Source organism: Carlito syrichta, unplaced genomic scaffold (assembly GCF_000164805.1).
Source record: "Carlito syrichta isolate Samal-C Ts95f unplaced genomic scaffold, Tarsius_syrichta-2.0.1 Scaffold111481, whole genome shotgun sequence".
Classification (NCBI taxonomy): domain Eukaryota; kingdom Metazoa; phylum Chordata; class Mammalia; order Primates; family Tarsiidae; genus Carlito; species Carlito syrichta.
In genome coordinates, this window is record NW_007055577.1 from 276,442 (window position 1) to 288,190 (window position 11,749).

General features: G+C 42.3%; 1 protein-coding gene across 3 annotated transcripts in view; it reads left to right on the forward strand.

Annotated features, from left to right (window-relative positions):
- The first annotated feature begins 2,371 nt into the window (after positions 1-2,371).
- Positions 2,372-11,749, forward strand: part of PLS3 (plastin 3) — a 90,952-nt gene continuing 81,574 nt past the window's right edge. For 2 of the 3 annotated variants that reach the window (XM_008069616.2, XM_008069632.2), the window contains exon 1: positions 2,372-2,778. The gene's annotated coding sequence lies outside the window, so the exon portion shown is untranslated. The remainder of the gene's footprint in view (positions 2,779-11,749) is intronic. The other variant, XM_008069625.2, reaches the window with a different exon arrangement.

The window sequence follows — 11,749 nt, forward strand, 5'->3', positions numbered from 1 at the left end:
CACCTGTGCAGGCTTTTTGATACAGACAGGAAAACAATCAATTTCATGTTACTCTGTGAATAATCCTACATGAGTTAAATTGAAGGAGTGGACGATCATAAAGAAATGCTGTTAAAATAGCGCTTTGAGTCTGAGGCTCCTTTCTTAAACCAAAATGCTAAACTTTGAAAAGGCCTTATAGATTCTGGGCAACACAAAGGCAGTCTGGTTACATCAAACTGGTTCTCTTAATAGTACTCATTAAAATGGAGTTCTACCTGGATTATATAGTTGACCTTGTTAAACAGGAATCTCAACTAGCATCCAAATAGGTGTTTCTGTGTTTAGGGCGTGTTTTATCTGTTGGAAAGTTACTGAGGCAATGAGTAGAGCCATCACCTGGGCACCTTGCAGCTTTGAAACTCTGGGCTACTGCATCCATTAAAATGATGTTTCTTGACTGAATTCTGACATCCTCAGTGTTAGTGATGAAGGAAGATTTTTATTAAAATAAAGTTTCTATGTAAGCTTTTTTTGAATACGAAACAGGAAAGTGTAAACAGCTTATGCATAGGATCCTCAATATTTTGACTTATTTTATTTTATTTTTGAGACAAGGTCTCACTCTATCGCCCAGGCTGGAATGCAGTAGTGTGATCCTGGCTCAACCCAGCCTAAACCTCCTGGGCTCAGGCGATTCTTCACCTCAGCTTCTCAAGTAGCTGGAACCACGGGCATGTGCCACCATGCCCGGCTAATTTTTTAAATTTTTTTGTAGAGACGAGGTCTTGCTATGTTACCCAGGCTGGTCTTGAACCTTGGCTCAAGTCATTCTCCCACCTAAGCCTCCCAATGTGCTGGGATTACAGGTGTAACCCACCGCGCCTAGTTAACTTATTTTAAATTCTAGAATTTGAAAAAGAAACTAAAATTGAATACTAAGTGAAGTAATTGAGACAAATATATCCTCACTGGAAAACTTAGCTTGCAGAGTCCCTTCGTGATATTGCTCAGTCTCTAACTTAAGTTTAGAAGCAGGTGGTGGAAACTCTTCAATGGTGACTGACAGACATCATAAAAGGTAGACAACGTCAGTAGCCTATTTTCATATATCTAGAAATTTTGTGTAAATCATTCCAGAAGCCACACTAAACCTTGGGCCAATTATTGGATGCTAGAAATTTCATTTGGGTGCCTTGGCCAATTATTGGATGCTAGAAATTTCATTTGACTGTAAATGTGTGTGGCAAAGCACTGCATGTTCAATCCAACACCGACTTGTTGAAATCAGTATTCTTGTGCTGACCCAAACCTGACCCAGGAGAAAATCTCCTATAACAGAAATTTAATGTTTCTAAAAGCATGGCTGCCCTCTCATTTCTTTTTCACCTTCCTGTGTCTTTCATAAGTTCTTCCAGTTGGTTAATCATTAATTAATATTTAACGAGGCTTTTTTTCAGTGCCAAGTCCTCTGCTAGTCTAGCCTTTAGGCACTATATGAACTCCCCCACTCCTTCCCATTTACGAAGCCTTGGCACTCACTACAGGTTAATTTCTCTAAGGAAATTCATAATAGCAGATGAAATGGGGGTTCCTTTACAAGAACATTCCATTTTTAAAGCCTCTCTTAACTTAGCATTTTTCCTGGTGCATGTAAAATGGGACTTAACTGACCCAATTTTCAAGTTTGACAGAACTTTCCAAGCACGTATTTCCTGAACAAAATGGTTACGACTAGAATAGAAAAGGGCTTAGACTTTTTCTTCTACGGCTGTCCCACAAGCCAATCTCTTGACCTAACCCTGGAGAATCCTTTAAACTCTGGTCCTTGGAGTTGATTTTGGACCGAAGATGAGCCATAGGGTTGGAATGAAGCTAAGGAGGGGAAAGCTCCAAACGTGTTAATGAAAGAGGTCAGCTGTGCTAGGGAGACAATCCCATGGGCAGAGAAGGGGAAGAAATGGTACTCTGAGAAGCAAGAGCACGTCTCCAAGTTTTCTCTGGCGAAAAGAGACTGATTTTGTATCCATTTCTAGCCAAAAGAGTGGAACCAAGGTACTTTCACCACCCTCTGCCTCCTCCACCTCTCACCCCTCTCCACAGGGACAAACATACCAGCCAGGTGATTTGGGTCAACAATTGACCTGGCACAAGGCCAAAATCTTGAGGGCCCTGTTCCCTCTGCTCCCTTGACTTCTCAAGGAAAGGGAAGACTGCTGAGGTTCCCCCCTACACCATTTGGCACTTGAACTGAACTGATCAGAGCAGATGAGATGAAACTAGGAATTTCCCCCTCAAAGTCTGAGATTCTCTTCTTTTGGGAAAAATTGCACCTCTCCCCATAGTTTTAAATAGGTGTTCAAACGCTCTTTCCCGACATTCCCATTTTTTCATTTATTCCACTAGATTTGTGTAATATGTACGCTGAACTAGGCACTGTGGACTTCTAACCTCTTTTTAGCCCAGGTAGGAAGGGGAGAATGAGGCGCGGGGGACCAGGCTCCGCTCCCTGGCGCAGTTACAGTCCGCATCCGTCTTGGGTGCCCATCCCCGTGCCTGTTCTCCCAGTTCCCCACCCAGTTAATGTGACAGTCTCGTGGTCCAATCCCTTTCCTGGTTCCCAGGCTGACTGCTAGCACCACCCGAGCCAATGGCGGCGGCCGAGGGGCGGAGGGGGCTGGCAGGAGAGGAGGGAGCGCTGGCTTTAGAACCGCAGCCGCAAAGATTCCGAGGGACAGAAGTTGTCTGAGTGTGTTGGTCGGAGGCTGTCGGGCCAGACCCGGGACTCTGCGACTTTACGTAAGTGCTTTGAAGGCACGGGGGGCACGAAAGGAGCAGGCTTCCTGGGCAAGGGCAGGAGTGGGTCCTGGGAGAGCATCTCTAGGAAACTCAGCAGGAACGTGCCTCGCACCAGGGGGGATCGTGGGATGGCGGGGGGGTGGGGGGAGGACAAACAGAGAGGTTGGAGAAATTACAGTCGGAGCCCTTGGGCGCCCAGGCGATCATTCGCAACAGAAATGGGTGGGATTCACAGAAGATTCCCCACTGCCACCCGCCGCAAAAACGTTTTCGGCTCTTCCCTCTATTTAACGGTGCTTTCTCACTAGTTTCTCTTAACTTGTTGCCACCCATGGGCTAGAGTCCTTGATGCCCACCCCTTGCCCTGATTCCCTTCCGCGGCGATGGCCCCGAAGTGAAAACTGAGCGCCTAACTTCCCTCTGTCGTCCTTCTCCAGCTCCTGCCAAACCCCCTCCCGCCCGGACTCAGGAAATCCCGGAGCCGGCAGCCAGCTACTCCGCCAGCCCCCACACGCCCGCTTCGGGTGACCCGGCGGGCTTAAGCCGACCCCGGGGCTCGGGAAGGGGGGACCGTGGCCCAGGGAAGGAACCAGACGCAGGCTCCCTGCCTTCCCTCCCTGGCCCATAGCTAGGGCGTCGCGATCGCACCGCGTCTCCCTATGAGTAAGCACTTTTTTTCATTCAGTAGCAGAACATCTCCGGGCCAGTAGGGCAGTACCTTTCCATTCTCCTGTCCCCCGACCCCGCGCCGCCTGTGGGCTCCTGCTCCCTTCTCAGCTGCTTTGGCTCAGCGGCGCCAAGCGCGCGATCCCGGCAGCGGCAGCCCGGGTCCGCTCGGGGCTCCCAGGAAGGCAGAGCCGGAGGGGCGGTGGGAGGGGGTGATGTCCCCCCTTCGCCTGCACAGCTGCACTTGCCTGTGTTTACTTTTCTCCACCCGCAGTACTTAAGCGTCCTAATGAGAGGCCCGGGGACGCCGACCACCCCCGCCCTGGCTTCTCGCCAGTCCCAAAGTTGCCGCGGCCGCCGCCGCCGCTGCCGCTGCCCTGGTGCGCTGGCGGTTCCGACCTCCCGGCTCCGGGGCGTGAGGTGGTCCCAGTCCGGGAGGTGGCGTGGGGTGAATGGCATCTGACACTCGCCGTACGCGATGCTCCTTGCCTCTCACCTGATCTGCACAACAGCCTTAATGGTGCAGAAGGTTGAGCTTGGAACTAAGTGGGTTGGAGAGCATCAGACAGACGGGATGGCGGGGTGCCTGGCCTGTTAGGGAGGGATGGAGAGGAGGGGGAGAAAGCCTGGCTGGCTACAGTAGGTAGACAATGTAGGGGAAATTTAGAACTACTTACTGAGGAGTAAGTACTTACTACACTTTACTAAATTCACAAGAACCTAAACTTGATCTTGGAGACGCAGTCTACAGTGAATTCCAGCTAAGTGGCCGCAGTCCCACACATGCCAATTGGTATCACGTGCCCCAAATCTCTGATGCCCCTAGGGTGATGGTCACATGGCCTCTTTCGACTTTAAAACTGGAATGTAATGGCTGAGGCCCATATTGCAAAAACTACCTCGACATTAAAAAAATAAAAAATGAAAAATAAAGGAGGGAATGAACTAGCTTCCACTCAAAGAATTCTACTTGGGTTTGGATGAGGGGAACAGAAAGGGAGTTTGGTGCTCAGAGTTTATCCAAAATAAAAACAGGAACTGTTTTTAAAATAAAAGCTGGAAATATGTGTGAGCTAGGACATAATATCTACTCTTATCTCTTTCAGTCTCATTCTGGCTTTTTCAAATTTCAAAAGTACCTTACTAATTATTTTCCAGGAAAGTCATCCTTTTTTTTACTTATGCTTCACTTCATCCCTAAGTGCTACATTTCAAGCCATATTATAAAATAGTGTTTAAAAAAATAAGACTCTGTTCATATTCCTTGCTCGGCCTATATTTTAATTGAGCCATTCTCTATATTAGGCATCTGCTTAAAGGTAGTGGATAATCTCTGGACTAAAATTGTCTGTCAGTAATTTGTGGTTTGGAATTAATTGAATCAGAACTCTCACACAAAAACAGTGGATGCTAAATTTGATAAGTCGAGTTGGTTGGGTTTTTGCCTGTCAATGGTTAGGTAGAATAATGAGAGGGCACCGAAACAACTTTCCCATATTGAACCATACCCGCCCATGTGGCCCAAGTTAAGGTTGCTGCTGGGAAGACGTGGCAATTTTGCTATTCAGATTATATATTGCAGAGTATAGAAACAGTAGAGGAATCTCTGAGGTCAGGAGTTTAAAAGCTTTACTTATTTGCAAAAAGTGGATCTGGTTGATATGTAGTCAGCCTTGAAAACAACTAGGGCAGAAGCTATAAAAATGAAACGGAATTCTTAGGAGATTTTGACTTTGTATTCTTTAGTCAAAAATCTTTTGTCTACTGCAGCAACCCGAATGGCTTGAGGACTCCCTTTTCTTGTTATGCATCCGTTCCTGAGCCTGAAAACTAGAACTACCTTAAAGTACATAGTTGTGACCCCAAGACTAGCTTGTGGCACAGATTAGTTGGAAATGAATTAAAGGTGCACCTGAGTTACTAGAGTTAACTACACTGGTAGCTAGACCCCCCTAGTGGAAGTGAGGTGATAATATAATTTTAGATTGAACTAATACATGTTTAACTTTAGAAAAAGGTGGTTACTACCATCCAACTAAGTGCAGGTGGTAGGGAGATAAGTTCTTTCCAAAATATTATGAAATCATGTGAAAACAGAATCATCACTAAGCTCTAGTCCACAGCATTTCTTTGTCTTGGGATGCCCATTTATTTAAAACCACTTTCAATATTGCTGACTTTATTTTTTGGTGGTATGATCTAATGAACTCAAATTTTTATTAAATTAGGGAGCTGGGAGTCTAATTCTTAAGTTCTACTGTTAGATACAGCAACCCCTTTTTTTCTTTGAGGTGAGGAGCTAATGTTATACTCAGTCTTGACTTAACACAATCAACACTGAAGTACAGTCTCCAGTCTGATGCTATCATTTAAATTCAATTGCTAAAAATGATTAGGCTTGTGGCATTTGGAGTAGAAGGATTAATTATAATTAGTGAATAATATTTTGGGTGAGATTAAGTCCCTTCTACAAATGGTTACATGCACATTAGACTTTGACTGTGACTATTTATACTGGCAGAATGTCAGTATCCAGGGCATTATCAGAAACCCAATGAAATTTTCCTCCTAGGCAAACAGAATGTTACTGAAAAGAAAGGGGCAGCTTGACTGTGGTGCTTGAGCACTAAAGTGATTCTTTTGGGTAAAACTGACAGGGTAAAAAGAGCAAGTCCATTTGCCATTGTTCCATATTCTGTTTTAGCATGATTTCTACTGGCTTTCCATGAAAATTACTGATAATATTCTTAGCACATATGAAAAATTCATTAATTTGCTATTGTGTTAGACCTAGCATAATCTAGTTGAAATGTATATGCCAAACTGTTTCTTGTTTTTGCTGGTTGGTACAGATTCCAAAAGTAGCTGGTAGAAAATAAAATTTGAAAACAAATATCTATCAGTACATGACAACATGCATATATCTTTTTTAGAATCATGTCGTACTTGCTCACGTGACAATTTTCCTTTTGGTGAAGAGTGATCCAGAGGGGGAAAAGTGTGATCTGTGAAAATAATAAAAATCAGAAGAAAACAGCTAGGTCATGTTTTGAGTCTGTATTATTAGAGAGAGTGATATACCATATAATGTATATTCAATGTGTTGGAAGTTTCGAAAGCTTTTTGGATATATTACAATGTTGGAAACTCATATACCAGTGGTCACGACTGGCTGTTTTTAGTTATGAGGGTGCTTTGGTTGAAGTTATGAAAATGGTCTGATCATAAATGTCAGTCTTAGGAGATGGTCTCATCATACTTGGGCCAATTTATTTTACTTATGGAGGTGAGATGGTTTCCAAAGATCCTCAATAAATTTAATAATTTCCAAATTTTGCCTTATTCTTCGCACCTGAAAGACAAATATTAGTGAATAAAACTGTTTTAGGGATGAAAAGCATTGTTGATATTTGAAAATGAAAACACTAAGGGGGAAGTATGTTGAACTTGGCTTCAACGGTTCATAGTTTGACCTTGAGAAAGTCATGTAAAATTATTATATTGATAACTAACATTGAGTACATATATGTGTCAGACACCATGCATTTTTTAAATTATGAAATGAGGGGATTTTTGGTTTGCTGGGGTTTTTTTCAAATACTTATAATTTGGCTTACTTCATTTATGTTTATCAACTGATTTTCCAAATTTTAATGCAACTGTACTGAACCAAGATAAATACCTTGTTGGCAAATTGGGTGACTTTTCAGGAAGGTAATCACCAGTGGCTTATTCCACGACTAATGCTAGTTCTTTAAAATATAGAGGGGATGGGTGTGGTGACTCACAACTATAATCCCAGCACTTTGAGAGGCCAAGGTGAGGGGTTTGCCTGAGCCCACGGGTTCAAGACCAGCCTGGACAACTTGGCGAGGCCTCATCTCTACAATAAATAAAAAAATTAGCCAGGCATGGTGGCGTATGCCTGTAGTTCCGACTACTTGGAAGGCTGAGGTGGAAGGATCACCTGAACCCAGCAGGTTGAGGCTGCAGTGGCCATGATCACGCCACAGCCCTCCAGCTTGGTTGACAGAGTGAGACTCCAACTCAAAAAATATATATAGAGAGAGGTACCATTTATATGATTTCTTTTTGTTTTTGTTTTGAGACAGAGTCTCATTCTGTCACCCAGGCTGGAGCACCGTGGAACAATCACAGCTCACCACAACCTCAACCTCCTGGACTCAGGTGATCCTTTTGCCGAGTAGCTGGGACTACAGGCGCATGTCACCACGCTTGGCTAATTTTTTTAGTTTTTGTAGAGACAAGGACTCACTATGATGCCAAGGCTGGTCTTGAACTTCTGGGTTCAAGTGATCCTCTTGACTTGGCATCCCAAAGCGTTGGGATTACAAGTGTGAGTCACCATGCCCAACCTATTTACATAATTTCTTAAGAAGGATTCTTGATGCATTAAACCTCTACTGATTTTATAATATGTGAATGTTTACATTTTCTTAAAAATTTTGAAATTTGTTTAATGATAAAGAGGTAGTTTCGTTTAATGGAAAAGCACTGAGCATGAAATTCATGGTCTTGTAGTCCTCGGCAGTCTGAACAGATAGACCATCTCTAGTAAATCATTGAAGTTCTCTGTGATCATATCTGGATTTCACTTTATTTTTAAGCCATCTGTTTCTAATCTACATATTTCACAGGCATGGTGAAAGGATAAGTGAGCTATGTGAGGCCTTGGCTCTCCAGCAGACAGGTGCTATATCAATTCAAAGTACTGTAGTAGTATATCATAGAAACACTAAGACTTTAACAGGAGTTTACAGAAATGGCAGAGTTCTCATCACTTAAGTCTTGCCACGTTTTTACTTCTCTGTAAATGTTCTCCAGCCTTCCAATTTTTACAAGCACAGGAAAAATAAAGCCAGACATAATATAATGAAAAATAAGAGAATGGGTTGCTAACAAGAGAATAAAAACTTACATGGAATACTTTCTTGTATTTCTTCCCTCAAATATTGTGTGAAGTAGCCTGTTAAAGCCATTAATGTGGGGATTTTTTTTTTCTCTTTTAAACTAATTACTGAGCTGTATTTTGGTCTACATCAGTAATTATCTTATCTTTGTTTTGTGATTGCCCATGATGGGAGGTCTTGTGTAAAATACCTCATGAGAAACCTAGTGCATAATGGAAGAAATAATCTGTATATTTAAGTGATAGGCCATCACTAACAGATATGGGGGAAAGTTATGCAGATCTTCATTTGAAAAATAGACATGTTGGACTAGATAACTTCTGAGGTTGTTTTAAACCCCCACCCTCACAACTATTAACTTGGAATTAATTTTCAATATTCTCATCTTACCAATTATATGGTGGTTCTATAGCTGGCCTTCTTTGAGATATCATGCTTTTTAAGTTCTATCAAAATTATGTGTGGCCAGGCTCGTTGGCTCAGCCTGTAATGCAGCACCTTGGGAGGCTGAGGTGAGTGGACTCCTGAGCCCGTGAGTTCAAGACCAGACCGGACAACTTAGCGAGACCTCATCTCTACAATAAATAGAAAATTAGCCAGGCGTGGTGGCACATGCCTGCACCAGCCTGTAGTTCTGGCTACTTGGAAGGCTGAGGTGGAAGGATCATTGGAGCCCAGTGGGTCGACACTGGGGTGGCCGTGAGTGTGCTACTGCACTCCTGCCTGGGCAACGGAGTGAGACTCTAACTCAAAAAAAATAATAAATAAATATATATATATATATATATATATATATATATATATATTTGTTAGAATATCATTTATCAAGTTATAGTACTAAATTAAAATGAAACAAGCAGAAAGCCCCAAGTTCATGACTTGGAGCTAGAGGATTGCTTGGCCCCAGGAGTCCAAACTAGTCTGGGCAACATAACGAGACCTCACCTCTACAAAAAAAAAAAGTTTTTTAATTAGCTGGGCGTGGTGATATGGGTCTGTAACCACAGCTGCTTGAGAGGCTGAGGTGGAAGGATCACCTGAGCCCAGGAGTCAAGGCTGCAGTGAGCTGTGATTATACCACTCTACTTTAGTGTGGGTGACAGAGTGAGATCCCACCTCAAAAACAAGAAAAGGTGCAGTGCGATGGCTCACACCTGTAATCCCAACACTTTGGGTGGTGGAGGCGAGAGGATTGCCTGAGCCCACGTGTTTGAGACCAGCCTGGGCAAATTGTTGAGACCTCATCTCTACAATAAACCAAAAAATTAGCTGGGCGTGGTGGTGCATGCCTGTAGTTCCACTGTAGTTCCACCTTACTTGGAAGACTGAGGCAGAAGGATCACCTGAGCCCAGCAGGTCAAGTCTGCGGTGGCGGTGAGTGTACCACTGCACTGCAGTCTGGGTGACAGAGTGAGACTCCACCTCAACAAAAAAAGAGAAGAAAATACAATCCTAATTTATTTAAACAGTGATACACACACACGAATATATATATACACATTTACTATGTATAAATATTTATGTAATATATATAAATATGATAGAAAGTTTCTACTTTCTTTTTTTTTTAAGAAAGCAGGATTTATTGAGAAGACAGAAATGCTCCCACAGTGAGAGGGGACCCGAAGGGGTTGCCCAAAGTTTCTACTTTCTATAAAGTAAAATTTGTTCGGCCATATAATCAGTTTGAATATTCATATTATTGTGCTGTACATTATAAGCTCTAATTACATAGTGCATTCAACTTGACATTCTGCTATTGACACCATCTTTCATAAACAAATGTAATTTTTAAGCTTTTTTGCTATATTTCCTTTCTTAACTTTCTTGTTTGCTTCCATTTTTACCATTTCTTACTGTGCTTTTTAATATTTTGGGGCTTGTATTTCAGGTCAGGGAGAATTAACATTGTAGTTTACAAAGTGTGCTCAGAGATGAAAGTGATATGGTATTGTTCTTAAGGCACATCCTGTTAGTACAATATTCAATATGTATAAATTAGTTGATCTACAGGGAAAGCGTGTTAAGTGTGTACTTAAGATGTTTTTAGTCACTTTGCTCTGGATTAGAAAAATACAAGGTCTGCCAGGTGTAGTGGTTCATGCCTATAATCTCAGTGCTTTGGGAGGCTGAGGCGGGAGGTTTGCTTGAGGCCAGGAGTTTGAGACCAGCCTAGGCAAAACAGCAAGTCCCCGTCTCTACAAAAAAAACTTTTTTTAATTAGTCAGACACAGTGGCTCATGCCTGTAGTCCCAGCTACTCCAGAGTCTGTGATTGGGAGGGTGGTTGGAGCCTAGGAGCTTCAGGTTACAGTGAGTTGGGATCATACCACTATACTCCAGCCTGGGTGACAAAGCAAGACACTACCACTTTTTAAAAAATCACAATATGATAGTCTGTATTCTATATAATGGATATATTATCATTTCTTTTACTAATTCCAGGTTGTTGGACATTTGTTTCCGGAGTTTATAGATGATGCTTCAGTAAACATTCCTGATCAGACATTATTTTGCAGCTTTACGATTATTTCTTAGAAGAGAAATCGCCAAGATTATTTTTAAAAATGAATTCCTTTTATAGTCTCTGAAATTTAAACATTGGCTTAAACAAAAAGATTGCTTTGATTTCAGACAGTGGCACTAAAAAAAAACCCGCCATTCTTTATATAGTATATTGTATCATATGTGATTCTAAACTGGAGCTGGTTTCAGGTAAAGTACATGTCTTAAAAATATTTTAGTTTCCTCTGATGTAGTTAGCAGGTGCAGAGCAGGATGAAATAGGATCCTGTGGGGTGTACAATCATAGGAAGTTCCATTTTTTGAAACGGAACTGTTAATGGAGGAAGGGAGACAGGGTTTTTTGTGTTTTTTTTTAAGAAGCCTTTATATTTCAGGTTGCTATAAAGCTCAGTTCAAGGTTGGGTGTGGTGGCTCATGCCTGTAATCCCAGCACTTTGGGAGGCTGAGGTGGGAGGTTTGCTTGAACCCAGGAGTTCCAGATCGGCCTGGACAACATAGCAAGACCTCATCTCTACAAAATATTTAAAAATTAGATGAGCATGGTGATGTACACCTGTAGTCCCAGCTACTCGGGACACTGAGGCAGGAGGATCACCTGAGCCCAGGAAGTCAAGTCTGCAGTGAGCCATGATGGTGCCACTGTACTCCAGCCTGGGTGGCAGAGTGAGACCCCTACTTAAAAACAAAAACAAAAACAAAACAACTCAGTTCAATTATACAAAACTTATTTGTGCCCGTGAACATTCAGTATCCTAAAGAAAACTTTTACTCCTGAGTTGATTAAATATTTATTAATAGGCTCTTTTATCTCAGACTATTGGTATCATTTTTTTTTTTTTTTTGAGTAGG